Raw genomic sequence first — 13,571 nt, 5'->3', positions numbered from 1 at the left:
TTTCTGGTTTGGCTGCTGAACTATTCCTGTATAATAAAAGCTGCTCCTTATTGCCTTCTCCCCCCCCACCCTTCCCCCCAGCCCCCCCCCTCTCTGGGTACTTTGGTCTATTACTCCCCCTTTCCTGTATGATCCTCGGAGGGGGTTGGGCATTGATATAGACTCCGGTATGCTTCCTATGGTACAAGTGGGGGTTTAGATATCCTGTTTTTTACCCTGACATTGTGTAGTGGCTAGGGACTCGGATCTGCTATAGGTCCTACAAGTTCCCCCTGATATTTGTATTGTGCTGTGTGCTTTTGTATACATGTGACACTGTAACCCTGTTTTTTTTGTCTCAATAAAACGCACCAGCATGACGGACTCCACAAAATCACAATGCCCTTAGTGTTCACTACCTCGTCCTAAACACTGCTTATGGGACTGGCCAGCTATATCCATTTACTGGGACTCTGTGCTTGCCGACATTTTTAAAGTCAACAGGACCCGGCTGCCCAAGAAACCTTTACTGTGCCTATTGGGATGTGAAGTACCAGCTTCCACAACTTCATTAACAGCATCAACTATTCTTACACAATGGACCTATAAATGCCTACTGGTAGCTCGTAAAATGCAATAGTGTATCATGGCCTAGGCCAGCAAGGCCCAGGCCTAGGGCAGCACTTTGCAGGGGGGGGCAGCACAGAAAGAGTCCCCCCCTGGCTTGTGCTACACTGTTAGTGTAATGCAAGCTGCTTCAAATTTTGACTGTCCTATCAGCCTGGACCACAAACCTTACTCACTGTGCTATATGTTTTCTGCTGCACCATTGGCATGGTTATAGCTTCTTAGTCCTCTCCATAAAATTATCATACATTTGTGCTTAAAGTAGAACTATAGGCAACAGTTTCTTTTTTCATTTTGGATATAGTAAGGGGGGTTATAGCCCCTGTCAGTTTATTTTTTACAACCCTGTCCCATTGCAGAGATTTCCCAAACAGGAAGTGAGAGGAAATCTATGCAAATTAAGGGAATCCATTGCCCCCTCCTCCAGGCTCTAAGAACTAGTGTCCCCACTCAATAATTTCAGGGTGGGTCTTAAACAGAAAGGGGTGTGGCCTTGACAGGAAGGGGTTTGTCATATTTTTAAATTAGGGGGTGCACGAGTTTAGTCAGGTCTAGGGCAGCACGAAACCTAAATACACTACTTTTAAGATGATCATGTGCACCCGGATCAAGACCTCACCACCTTGCCATCCAGCTGTAAAATGGGGACTATTATCACTTTTTAAACTAGAGAGACTAGATACCATTGTGTTGAACTTTCGTTCTACGCATCGCTTCTTTGCCAGATGGCTAAAATATATGGAGTTTACATTTATTCATGAGGAACTTTCCTCTGCTATGCGCCCTTTCCGATACACTGACTGGTATCTGAAACGAGACCTCACCAACTCTTTAGGCAAACTTACATTGCCTGCCCTGTCTAAGCCATTTGACTCCCCAATAACCTAATCCTTTGCAATCTTAGGGGGCTCCTGACTGGCCCTAACCCCCTTATCCCTGGCGGGTAGCTTTGCTTCTTACTCTTGCTCATGTACGATTCTCTGATTTCATCACTTAGACCTCCGCATTATTTGCTGGAGTGTGCGCCACGTCCAGCAGCCCCCCCCCCCCCGCTGTCTTTTTGGAAAACACTGAAGACAGCAGGGACCATTCACTTCCTGATTCCCTTACCGAAGATGGCGGCAGCATCCGAGGACCGAGGGACGGGCCGGCCTCGGCTGCCAACATCGTGGGCGCGCTGGACAGGTAAGTGTCCTTATTTTAAAAGTCAGCAGCTGCAGTATTTGTAAAAAATAATTTGGTGGACCTCCGCTTTAATTAAATTATGAGGTTGATTTACTAAAGTGCACTTGGAAGTTCAGTTGATGTAGATCTAAGGGGAAGATATGAAATGAGGGGAATCTCTGCTGATTTTATCATCCAATCATGTGCAAGTACAAATGTTTTTTCTTTTCTTTGCATTTCCCCCTCAGATCTACAGCAACTGCTCTTGCAGTGCACTTGTAGTACACTGTGAATTTGCCTTTAGTAAATAACCCCCACTCGTTGCTTCCACCCCTGAGGGTATTTTATTTTATTGTAGGGCTGTTACTAATTAAAATGTTTGTGTTTGATTATTATTTTTTTTAATCGACTAATTTTATTAATTATAATGCACATATAGAGCCAACTACTTTTAGCTGATCTCCTTGCAGGCTGATTCCCAGTGCAGCTGCCAAGCACTGGAAAAATGGATAGCAGGATACAAAAACACACAAAGGCAGCGCTCGATGGTAATTGCATTAAAACTTTTATAATCTTCAAGTAGGTAACACAATAAATATTGCACTGGAGATAAAATCGATGTAGCTACATAAACTGTAAAAATGGTGCGAGTAATACCAAACGGTAGCAAAAGCAGTCATAAAAACATGTAGCTAAGTATGATACTGGTATAAAAATGTGTAGAACGATACCACTGCTGAATCCAGATGAGGAGGGGTTAACATCAGTCCATCAGCATGTAGATGTCCCATGAAGGGAACTATCACAACTCCCAGTGGATGGCTGTAGAATCCCAGGTTGATAGAGGGAAGTGATAGATGGAAGTGTAACAGCCCTTGCGTGTGGCAGATAGTAAGGTCCCGCCGGCATGCAGATATGAGGGCACAGCAAAGGAGCCCTTCAGATGGACACGGCAAGCCCCGCCGGTGTCCGTGACGTCACCGGATCTCCGACCGAACTCCCTGAAAACCCAGAAGCCGGCAGAGAGGTGAGTACCGATCAAAAGAATTTTGAACAATCAAAAAAATTAATTGAGGAATTAATAGTTAATTTCCACAGCCCTATTTTATTGTAAAAAAAAACAAGTCACAGCTGAGGAATTTTTTAATAATTTTATATTTATTTGCAGTTTCCTCTGTTATATGTCTACAAGGTGGTAACTAGTGGCATGGTAGTTTGGTCTGTGGACATGTGGACAAAAGCATTGTGATTAGCAAGAAACGAAATGTAAGAGCAAAATGGTTTTGCAAAGATATTCAAACACAAAGAGTTATTTAGCACGAGGCAACAGAAAACATATTTTTGGTATAGCAAGATAAGGATTAGAAGCTACTTTCATGTGATTTATGAAATCTCACTATTATCAGATTTTATTTTATCTTGGTATCTTACAGGATAATAGTTTGCACGAAATAAAACCATTTCAGCTCTTGTACCTTATGGACAGTGCATTTTTCTTTTAAATTACACCATGGGCCTGTTTATTCAGCAATAATTTATATAATTAGAAATCTATGGTCACAGCATACACTGTCATTTTATATTATCACTATTGTAATAGCAATGTAAACAATAGTTATTTTTGACAAGCTAAGCTTAGTTGAAAATCTCCTTTCTCGTGGTAAATTATAATAGTCTTCTAGCCATCTTCAATTAATCAATCAAACTTCATGGATTCCCAGCATGCTTTGCGGCTTCTCCTCTGCTGTTTACCTTCAATTACTAAAGACTACATATCCCATAGTACCTTGCTATCTGTAAGCAGATGAAGGGACACGTCCTGTAAAATAGGTGTGGAACACTAATGTCTGTACTTACATTTTGTAGCAGTGCCTTAGTCAAAGTGCCGTGTACAAGTGCCAAACACTCCCAAGAAATGAACTACATTTATACATGAGGATGTCTCTATGAAATGTGTATGTAAATAATGTAACATGCTAAAGTCTTGGAATCACTAGTGAAAAGAAGTGCCTCCAAAAGTCCTTGTGTGTCTTCTTTTGGCAGTTACAGTATATTTGGTTTTGTGGGGTGGGGCTTCACAAATTCCTTTGACAGGCCAACAGATTTATTGTATTTCAGTTATGTCCTGTCTATGCCTAATAATCTGAACAATATTGAAGTTTGTGAATATCCTCAAACATTCCCTATACCCCGTGTCACCCATTTCACAGAGCCTGCCTTCTGAAATACAGAAAAGCTGGGAGGTGGAGTTTCAGGAGGCGGAGTCAGTACAGGAATCACTAATGGGTGACAAATTAGTGTCTATACACTGGGTATAGGGAATGTGTGAGGATCTTCACAAACTTCAATATTGTTCAGATTATTAGGACATAACTGAAATACAATAAATATATATCTGTTGGCCTGTCAAAGTAATTTCTGAAGCCCCACAAAACCAAATATACTGAAACTGCCAAATGAAGGCACACAAGGACTTTTGAGGCACTTCTTTTCACTAGTGATTCCTAGACTTTAAAATGTTACATTATTTACATACACATTTCATACTCATGTATAAATGTAGTTCATTTCTTGGGACGGCCCGTGCCACACCGTTGACAAGTGTTTGGCACTTGTACACGGCACTTTGACTAAGGCACTGCTACAAAAAAGCAAATACAAACATTAGTGCTCCACACCTATTTTACAGGATGTTTCCCTTCATCCTATCTGCTTTCAGATAGCAAGGTACTATGGGATATGTAGTCTTTAGTAACTGAAAGTAAACAGTAGAGGAGAAGCTGCAAAGCATGCTTGGAATCCAGGAAGTTTTATTGATTGAAGATGGCTAGTAGACTATTAGAATTTACCACAAGAAAGGAGATTTTTAACTAAGCTTAGCTTGTCAAAAATAATTATTGTTTGTACTGCTTAACAACCAGCTATTTCTTAACACAGAATTCAAATAGGTCGATTATTTTTCGACAGTTTCAAATTCTAATGATTATGAAAACTGAATGAAATTTAACAAAAGTGAAACAAAACTAAACAAATTCCAAAGCCAAACTAAACAAATTCCATAACGAAACAAAATTAGTAACATTACAAATCTATCCAAAACAAAACATTTTTTTCCGTTCTGTACTCCTATTGTATATCAGTAGAATATACTGTTGATAATTTTATTTTAAAAAGTACTCAATGTGATTGAAAACTTATGGATCATGTGTTTTATTGTTTGTGAATAAAATTTGTTTATTTTACTCAGAGGCGTTGCTAGGCGAGTGCGGGCCACACCCGGTGACACCTGCCAGAGGGGTGACACCCGTGGGTAGCAGCACCTCTAACACCGCCCGCTGTGTACCTAAGCGGCACGGACCAAAGCTGTCTCCTCCTCTCTGTTTACATCCAAAGATGAGGAGGAGCCTGCGCTCAAGGGACACACAGTGTGTGTATCTGTCAGCGCTGTTCTGAGGTATGTAAGGGGGGTCTGCACTGAGGGGGGTCTGTACTGAAGGGGAGTCTGTAATTCTGGGGGTCTGCACTGGGTGTGTCTGTATTGAGAGGGGATATGTAATGCTGGGGGGTCTGCACTGAGGGGGGTCTGTAATGCTGGGAGGTCTGCACTAGGGGGTGTCTGTATTGAGGGGGGTCTGCACCGCTAGGGGGGTGTCTGTACTGATGGGTGTGTATATTTGGGTGGGGGTGTCTGCACTGATGGGGGGTCTGCACTTGGGTGGGGGTGTCTGTACTGATGGGGGTCTGCACTGATGGAGGGGTCTAAATTGAGGGGAGGTCTTTACTGAGGGAGTGTGTCAGTGAAGACTGAAGTCCCATCCACTACCACAGGAACCCCCTCTTCTATTAGTTGAGAGCAGAGGCCCGTGGCACTCTGCTCTGTTGCCAGCTCTTCTGCTGGGTTGCTGTGAGTGGAGACCACAGTCCCATCCCCCGATATCAGATCAAGCTGCAGTTGTGTGCAGCGGCCAGTAGCATCCTGCCCTGCTGCCAGTGATTCAGCTGGGAGTAAAAGCTTTACCTCCCTGGAACTCCACATCATCCGCTTTGGCTTTAGGGATGGCAATCTCCATATTTTCCACTGTCGATTCATCAGCCAGAATTTCAGAGTTGTCATCTGAAATTTCCTCATAGTCCCAGGCAACGGGAGCCCCACCCTGCTGCTGAGCAGTTTATAAAGGAAAATGACTCATGGGCTAGTCATGGACTTTATCGGCATGATAGGTTGGTAAAGATAAGAATCGCCACCAAAAAGGTAACTTTATATATAAAAAATATTTATTACAAAAGAATATATAATTTAAAAGTTTTTTCTCCAAGAATTACACATGATATCTGACAGACACAGCGTTTCACAGTGATTGAAGTGACTTGTTCATAGACAATTATGTATGATTATAGTACAAAAACAACCAATGTAACTACAATTGGAGAGAATAAATAGCGTCCTAATACGGACTAATACTATTAAACCATAAATGAATAGAATAGCTTCTGGAAAAAAGTTTTCAACAACTGGAGATCTTAACACTTGCGCTGAGTTGATCGGAGTCCCGACATGTTTCGCGCTAACCAAAAGCGCTTCCTCAAAGGGCCTTAATGAAGGAGCAGTTAAATACAAGGAAAAATTAGCTCAAGAGTGGCTTGGCATGGTGCTCTTTAAATAGAGAGCTATACAGCAAAAGATGGCAAGGAGTTAGATTTAAACCCCCAACATCATAAAATAGCAAAGGAAGACGGTAAAACAAGTGCTTCAAAAGATTTATTTTACAAATGAGGGTTAAGGTCTGGAGGTAACAGAGCTATGTTAAGCCAAGAAGCAGTCCTAGTGCTAGAACAGCAATGGTAAATACCCAGAGAACTCCAGGAGACCAAAGTCGGGGACCACCCAAAACGGCCAGTCGCAATAAAGTATGCTGACAACAGGTGCCGATGGTTAGTGTACCACCCCGGAGGCTTCTAGGTGCCGATGGTTAGTGTACCACCCCGGAGGCTTCTAGCCTCCGGGGTGGTACACTAACCATCGGCACCTGTTGTCAGCATACTTTATTGCGACTGGCCGTTTTGGGTGGTCCCCGACTTTGGTCTCCTGGAGTTCTCTGGGTATTTACCATTGCTGTTCTAGCACTAGGACTGCTTCTTGGCTTAACATAGCTCTGTTACCTCCAGACCTTAACCCTCATTTGTAAAATAAATCTTTTGAAGCACTTGTTTTACCGTCTTCCTTTGCTATTTTATGATGTTGGGGGTTTAAATCTAACTCCTTGCCATCTTTTGCTGTATAGCTCTCTATTTAAAGAGCACCATGCCAAGCCACTCTTGAGCTAATTTTTCCTTGTATTTAACTGCTCCTTCATTAAGGCCCTTTGAGGAAGCGCTTTTGGTTAGCGCGAAACATGTCGGGACTCCGATCAACTCAGCGCAAGTGTTAAGATCTCCAGTTGTTGAAAACTTTTTTCCAGAAGCTATTCTATTCATTTATGGTTTAATAGTATTAGTCCGTATTAGGACGCTATTTATTCTCTCCAATTGTAGTTACATTGGTTGTTTTTGTACTATAATCATACATAATTGTCTATGAACAAGTCACTTCAATCACTGTGAAACGCTGTGTCTGTCAGATATCATGTGTAATTCTTGGAGAAAAAACTTTTAAATTATATATTCTTTTGTAATAAATATTTTTTATATATAAAGTTACCTTTTTGGTGGCGATTCTTATCTTTACCAACCTATCATGCCGATAAAGTCCATGACTAGCCCATGAGTCATTTTCCTTTATAAACTTCGTTCAGGACGTGGCATATGTAAAAAATTTCATACATCCACATGCGCACTACATGTGAGGTTGTATCAATCTTTTTGATCTGCTGCTGAGCAGAGTCTAGCAGCTGTCTATAGGTGATCTCCAGCTTCCATTCCTGGATGGCCAGAAACTCCAAATCTTCCTGTGCCCAGTGCCCTTCCGAGACATTCAATTTTTGCTCTCTGTGCTCCATTATTTCCTCCAAGCACCACTCCAAATCACTCCTAAAGTCAGGATCACTGGACATCCTCCAATACAACAATCCCAGGCCATCATAGTCATAGCCTTCCGTGGGGCTGTCATTCACTGACCACGGGCACTCTCGGGCTACATACCACCGGAGGGCTCTGTAGCTCTCGTCCAACCGCATCTCTGCCTGGATCAGCCTGCTTAACTCGGCTGTCCACTCCTGCTTCGGTTGTTCCCCCAACAACGGCATTCGTACGTCATACTGCGGCCAGTACCTTACATGGATGGAGGGGAGGACCTTCCCCTGGTGTTGCTGCTCAAGACGCTTCCTTCCAGAGTTGGCAACGGATCAAATCCGACCATCCCAGCAGGGCCTCCTCTGATACTGGTCCTCTGTGCTGTATCCGCATCTCTTGTAACCTCCTTCTGAATTCCTCTTACATGGCGACTGGTATCTGTACCTCTCCTCTCTCTTCAGTTGGTGCTGCTGTGACTTCTGCTGCTGCAGCACCTCTTTGATGTAGCCAAGTTGCATCCACAGCCACTATAACCAGCTCTATGATCTCCGGTGGAGGGTTAGGACCATACTGTGCCAGTCCTCGTTTAACCACTTCCAGACCTGCGCACGACGATGTACGTCCTCTTTTTAAAGATGGATATCTCGGTAACGGCAGCAGCTGCTGCCACAACTGAGGTATCCATCTTTAGTGCGCGCGGTCCTGTACACGATAACGGCGGTCTTCGTGGCGGATTCACCGCGAGATCGCCGTTATCGGTGGTGGGAGAGGGCCCCCCCTCCCACCGCTCTCCGCCGCTTACCAGAGCCGTCGGTAGCGGCGGAGGAGATCGGGTGCGTTCGGCTGCTGACTGGGGACTAGACTGAAGGAAAAATCTCCTTCGCCCATCCCCATAGCTCTGCTGGGCGGAAGTGACGTCAAAACGTCAGTCCCGCCCAGCCTCTTAAAGAAACATTTTTTTTTTGTCATTTGAAAAAATTACTATTAGTTTCAATTTTTTTTTCTTGCATTTTAGTCTAATTATGAGATCTGAGGTCTTTTTGACCCCAGATCTCATAGTTAAGAGGACCTGTCATGCTTTTTTCTATTATAAGGGATGTTTACATTCCTTATAATAGGAATAAAAGTGATCAAATATTTTTTTTTTCAGTGTAAAAAGTAATAAAATAAATAAAAATAAATAAGAAAACCAAAAAAAAATGTTTTAAAGCGCCCCGTCCTGACGAGCTCGCGCGCAGAAGCAAACGCATACGCGAGTAGCGCCCGCATATGAAAACGGTGTTCAAATCACACAAGTGAGGTATCGCCGCGATCGTTAGAGCGAGAGCAATAATTCTAGCCCTAGAGCTACTCTATAGCACAAAAAATGCAACCTATAGAATTTTTTAAACGTCGCCTATCGAGATTTTTAAGGGTAAAAGTTTGACGCCATGCCACGAGCGGGCACAATTTTTAAGCGTGACATGTTGGGTATCATTTTACTCGGCGTAACATTATCTTTCACAATATATAAAACAATTGGGCCAAATTTATTGTTGTCTTATTTTTTTATTCAAAAAAGTGATTTTTTTTCCCAAAAAAGTGCGCTTGTAAGACCGCTGCGCAAATACGGTGTGACAAAAAGTATTGAAATGACCACTATTTTATTCTCTAGGGTGTTAGAAAAAAATATATAATGTTTGGGGGTTTTAAGTAATTTTCTAGCAGAAAAAAATGTTTTAGGCCTTGTACTCACGGCAGGACATGTCCGATGAAAACGGTCTGCAGACCGTTTCCATCGGACATGTCTGGCCGGGGACTGCCCGGGGACTTCTGTTCGATGGCTATACACACCATCAAACAGAAGTCCGCGCGTAAACAATACGCGGGGCGTGTCCGCGGTGTCGCCGCGTCGATGGCACGGTGTCGCCGCGACAATGACGCGGCGACGTGGGCGGCCCGCCTTTAAAATGCTTCCACGCATGCGTCAAAGTCATTCGACGCATGCGAGGGATGGCGGGCGGCAGGACATGTACGGTAGGTCTGTACAGACGACCGTACATGTCCGGGCGGACAGGTTTCCAGCGGACTGTTTTAAAGCAAGTCCAGGAAACAGTTGTCTGCTGGAAACCTGTCCGATCGGCCCGAAAATGGTCCGCTCGGGCCAACACACGGCCAAACATGTCTGCTGAAACTGGTCTGCGGACCAGTTTCAGCAGACATGTTTGGTCGTGAGTACGGGGCCTCAGTCTTACAAACACCAAATCTGAAAAACACCTAAGGTCTGGAAGTGGTTAACAGCCCAATCAAAACTTTCCTCCTCGGGTGTCCTGTCTGTTACGCTGGGCCTTTCAGCTCTATCCATTTCGACAAGTTCTGTGATAATGTCCCTTTTCTTACGGTTGCTGGCCGGTCTGCCCCGGCTCTCCAGTAAGTCCTTGAGGGAAGAGAGCTTCACCCGTTCATATTGTCTCTCCATTGTCCTGTGTCCTCTTGCAGCCGTCCTTTAAGTCTGTGGAATCATCCCACTGCTGCCACCAATTGTACCGGGCAGGGGTTAACGCCGTTTACGATATTCCATTCCACCAACCCACGACAGCTTATTGACACTCCACAATCTGGCAAACATGGTCCATATGGATTCCCCAGAAAATGAGACACACAGCTCTGTTCTCTGGTTCAAAACAGAATAGAGTTTAATGACAAACTCAGGCTCTCTTTATACAGTCAGTAACCAAGTGAACAATGAATTAACTCCACCCACAACATTACACAAGGAACTCAATACACATTTTTAGTCAGACTATCTGGCACCGAATCTACATGAGTTAATTAATATCATTTACCCAGACATTGTGACTCCACGATAAGCTTTTCTCACCTTCTATACAATCCACATTCCTTTAGTGAACATAAGTCAGACATCTGACCTTTAGATGGTGCTAAGTCACATCACATATTATCATCAATAGACTGTCACACAATACAGTGTCAATTAGCATAGCACAATGAAATATCTTAGGAGCCAGACTTAATTAACACAATAGACAATAGAATGCAATCACAGCAAGCTTCATCACTACAGCCAGGTAGCTGGAGGTGATTAACATCAATTAACATCTTAACAGTATGTGTCCCCACATTGAATGAATCACACTATTATTGACTGGTTGTGTTCAGAATTAACCACCTGTAACATTTCAAGATATCCTGCAATACATTGTGAATTATCATTACTGTCCCATCTCATGTAATTCAAGATATCCTTTCTCAGTCATCCTATGCCCCTAGTGGACATAGGATGACCCTAGAGTCATTGGTGAAGCTAAACCAGGAGTACCCCACATCCTTCAAGAGCCTCTGGGTCCCACGGGCACCTACGGTTACAGTCACTGACTGGCATCATTGCTGGGCACTGTTAAGCATTCCCCTGATGATCAGTGCCCTGATTAACTGTACAGAGGTCTCCCCTGTGAGGAGATGCCGCTGATCGGCTCTCCTCTCCTCACACTTTGTCAGTGTCAGGTGAGGAGAGCTGATTACTGACACTTCAGTGTTTAAAGAGCCATGTCATCGGCTCATTACCGAGATCAGGGTTGTGCCATGTTCCAGGGACACAGCATGCCCGCAATAATCACATTGCATGTCCCCGCAGGCACACAAGAGTGGTGAGACTGGGCTGACATCATATGATGTTGTCCCAGAACGGGAGGTGGTTGAAGAAAGCAAGAGGGCTAGGAAATTAAACTAAACTGAGGGCCTTATTTCAGAACTTCCCACTCTCATGACATCATATGATGTTCTGGACTTTGTGGAGTGGACTTTGTGGAGCATCATTCAGATATCTTTTTTCTTTCCAGCCAGCAATTCCCTACAATGTGAAAGCTATCCTAGCAGCTAATTAGCTGCTGGATTGCTTTAACAGGCACTTGGAGGGGATTCCCCCCTCCCGCTGGCCACCAACGCATCTCCAGGCTCTTTAATCAGGAAGAGACTGATCCTGCAGTGGCACCAGATTACCACAGAGCTGGCCAAGGCCCGGGTGATCTCCTGACCAATGACGTCATGATGTCACTTCAGGCACTGGCAGATGTAAACACTTCCATTTTTTCCCTAGAAAGCATAAATCAATGTTTTTTTTTTAAATCTTATGCTTTCAAGGTTAAAGAAGAAATCTGGGGACTTACAGACCCCAAATCTCTCCATAAATGGGACCTGTCATGCCTTATTTCTATCACAATGGATGTTTACATTTCTTGTGATAGTAATAAATGTAATAAAAACAATTAAAAGGGACAGCGTAAAAAAAAAAAAAAAAAAAAAATTATATTAAAAGAAAAATGTTTAAAGCGCCCCGTCCCCTTGTGCTCGCATGCAGAAGTGAATGCATAAGTAGGTGGAGCCAGCATATGTAAATGGTGTTCGCACCACATATGTGAGGCATCACCGTGAATGTCAGAGCGAGAGCAATAATTCTAGTGTTAGACCTCCTCTGTAACTCTAAACTGGTAACCTGTAAAATATATTAAAGCATTGCCTATGGAGTATTTTAAGTACCGTAGTTTGGTGCCATTTCATGAGCATGTGCAATTTTAAAGCATGACATGTTAGGTATCTATTTACTCAGCATAACATCATCTTATATATTTTACAAAACATGGGTTATATATTGTGTTTTTTTGCATCATTAAAACTCATAAAATTGTATTTGTTCAAAAAAAAGTGTGTTTCTCTTTCCGCTCTGTGTTCTGACCAGCTAGAACCTGGGCCAGCAGACACAAATCTTTTCCTGTTGGGGCCGAGACCCCTAAAATTTAACTGTTCGGGAAATAGTGTACTGATATATGATGTCCATTTTAATGACATCTCACTGCAGGATTACATTCCCTTAAGGAGAAGTATGCCAAGTACCTTCCACACAGCAGAGGATGTTATGCCGCCAAGCGCTTCCGTAAGGCCCAGTGCCCAATTGTGTAGCATCTGAAAAACTCCCTCATTATTCATGGCAGGAACAATGGCAAGAAGCTGATGACAGTAAGGATTATAAAGTACACCTTCAAGATCATTCACCTACTGACCGGTAAGAACCCCCTGCAAGTGTTGGTGATTGCCATTATTAACAGCGGCCCTGTGAAGATTCCACCCATATCGCTAGAGCCAGAACAGTCAGAAGACAGGCTGTGTAGAGTCAATCAGGCTAGTTGGCTCTTGTCTACTGGAGCTCATGAAGCTGCCTTCAGGAACGTTAAGACAATTGCTAAGTGTGTCGCTGATGAGCTCATCAATGCAGCAAAGGGCTCCTCTATAGAAGGGCACAGTCAATACAAGATACAGTGCATCTGGAAAATATTTACAGCGCCTCACTTTTTCCACATTTTGTGATGTTACAACCTTATTTCAAAATGGATTAAATTCATTATTTAACTTAAAATTCTATCAACAATACCCCATAATGACAACTTGAAAGAAGTTTGTTTGAAATATTTGCAGATTTATTAAAAATAAAAAAACAAAAAAATCCCATGTACCGGTACATAAATATTCACAGACTTTGCTAAATACTTTGGTGAAGCACCTTTGGCACCAATTACAGCCTCCAGTCTTTTTGAATATGATGCTACAAGCTTGGCACACCTATTTTTGGGCAGTTTTTCCCATTCTTCTTTGCAGAACCTCTCAAGCTCCATCAGGTTGGATGGGGAGCGTCGCAGCACAGCCCATTTCAGATCTCTTCAGAGATGTTCAATCGGGTTCAAGTCTGGGCCATTCAAGGACATTCACAGAGTTGTCCTTCGCCCCAGTCTGAGGTCCAG

General features: G+C 43.2%; 1 pseudogene; it reads left to right on the top strand.

Moving 5' to 3' along the window:
• The first annotated feature begins 1,721 nt into the window (after positions 1-1,721).
• LOC120930658 lies at positions 1,722-13,140 on the top strand (annotated as a pseudogene).
• The last annotated feature ends 431 nt before the right edge of the window (positions 13,141-13,571 follow it).

The sequence above is a fragment of the Rana temporaria genome, chromosome 3 (genome assembly GCF_905171775.1).
Source record: "Rana temporaria chromosome 3, aRanTem1.1, whole genome shotgun sequence".
Taxonomy (NCBI): domain Eukaryota; kingdom Metazoa; phylum Chordata; class Amphibia; order Anura; family Ranidae; genus Rana; species Rana temporaria.
Note: the sequence above shows the minus strand (reverse complement) of the source record. Positions and strands in the feature narration are given on the sequence as shown.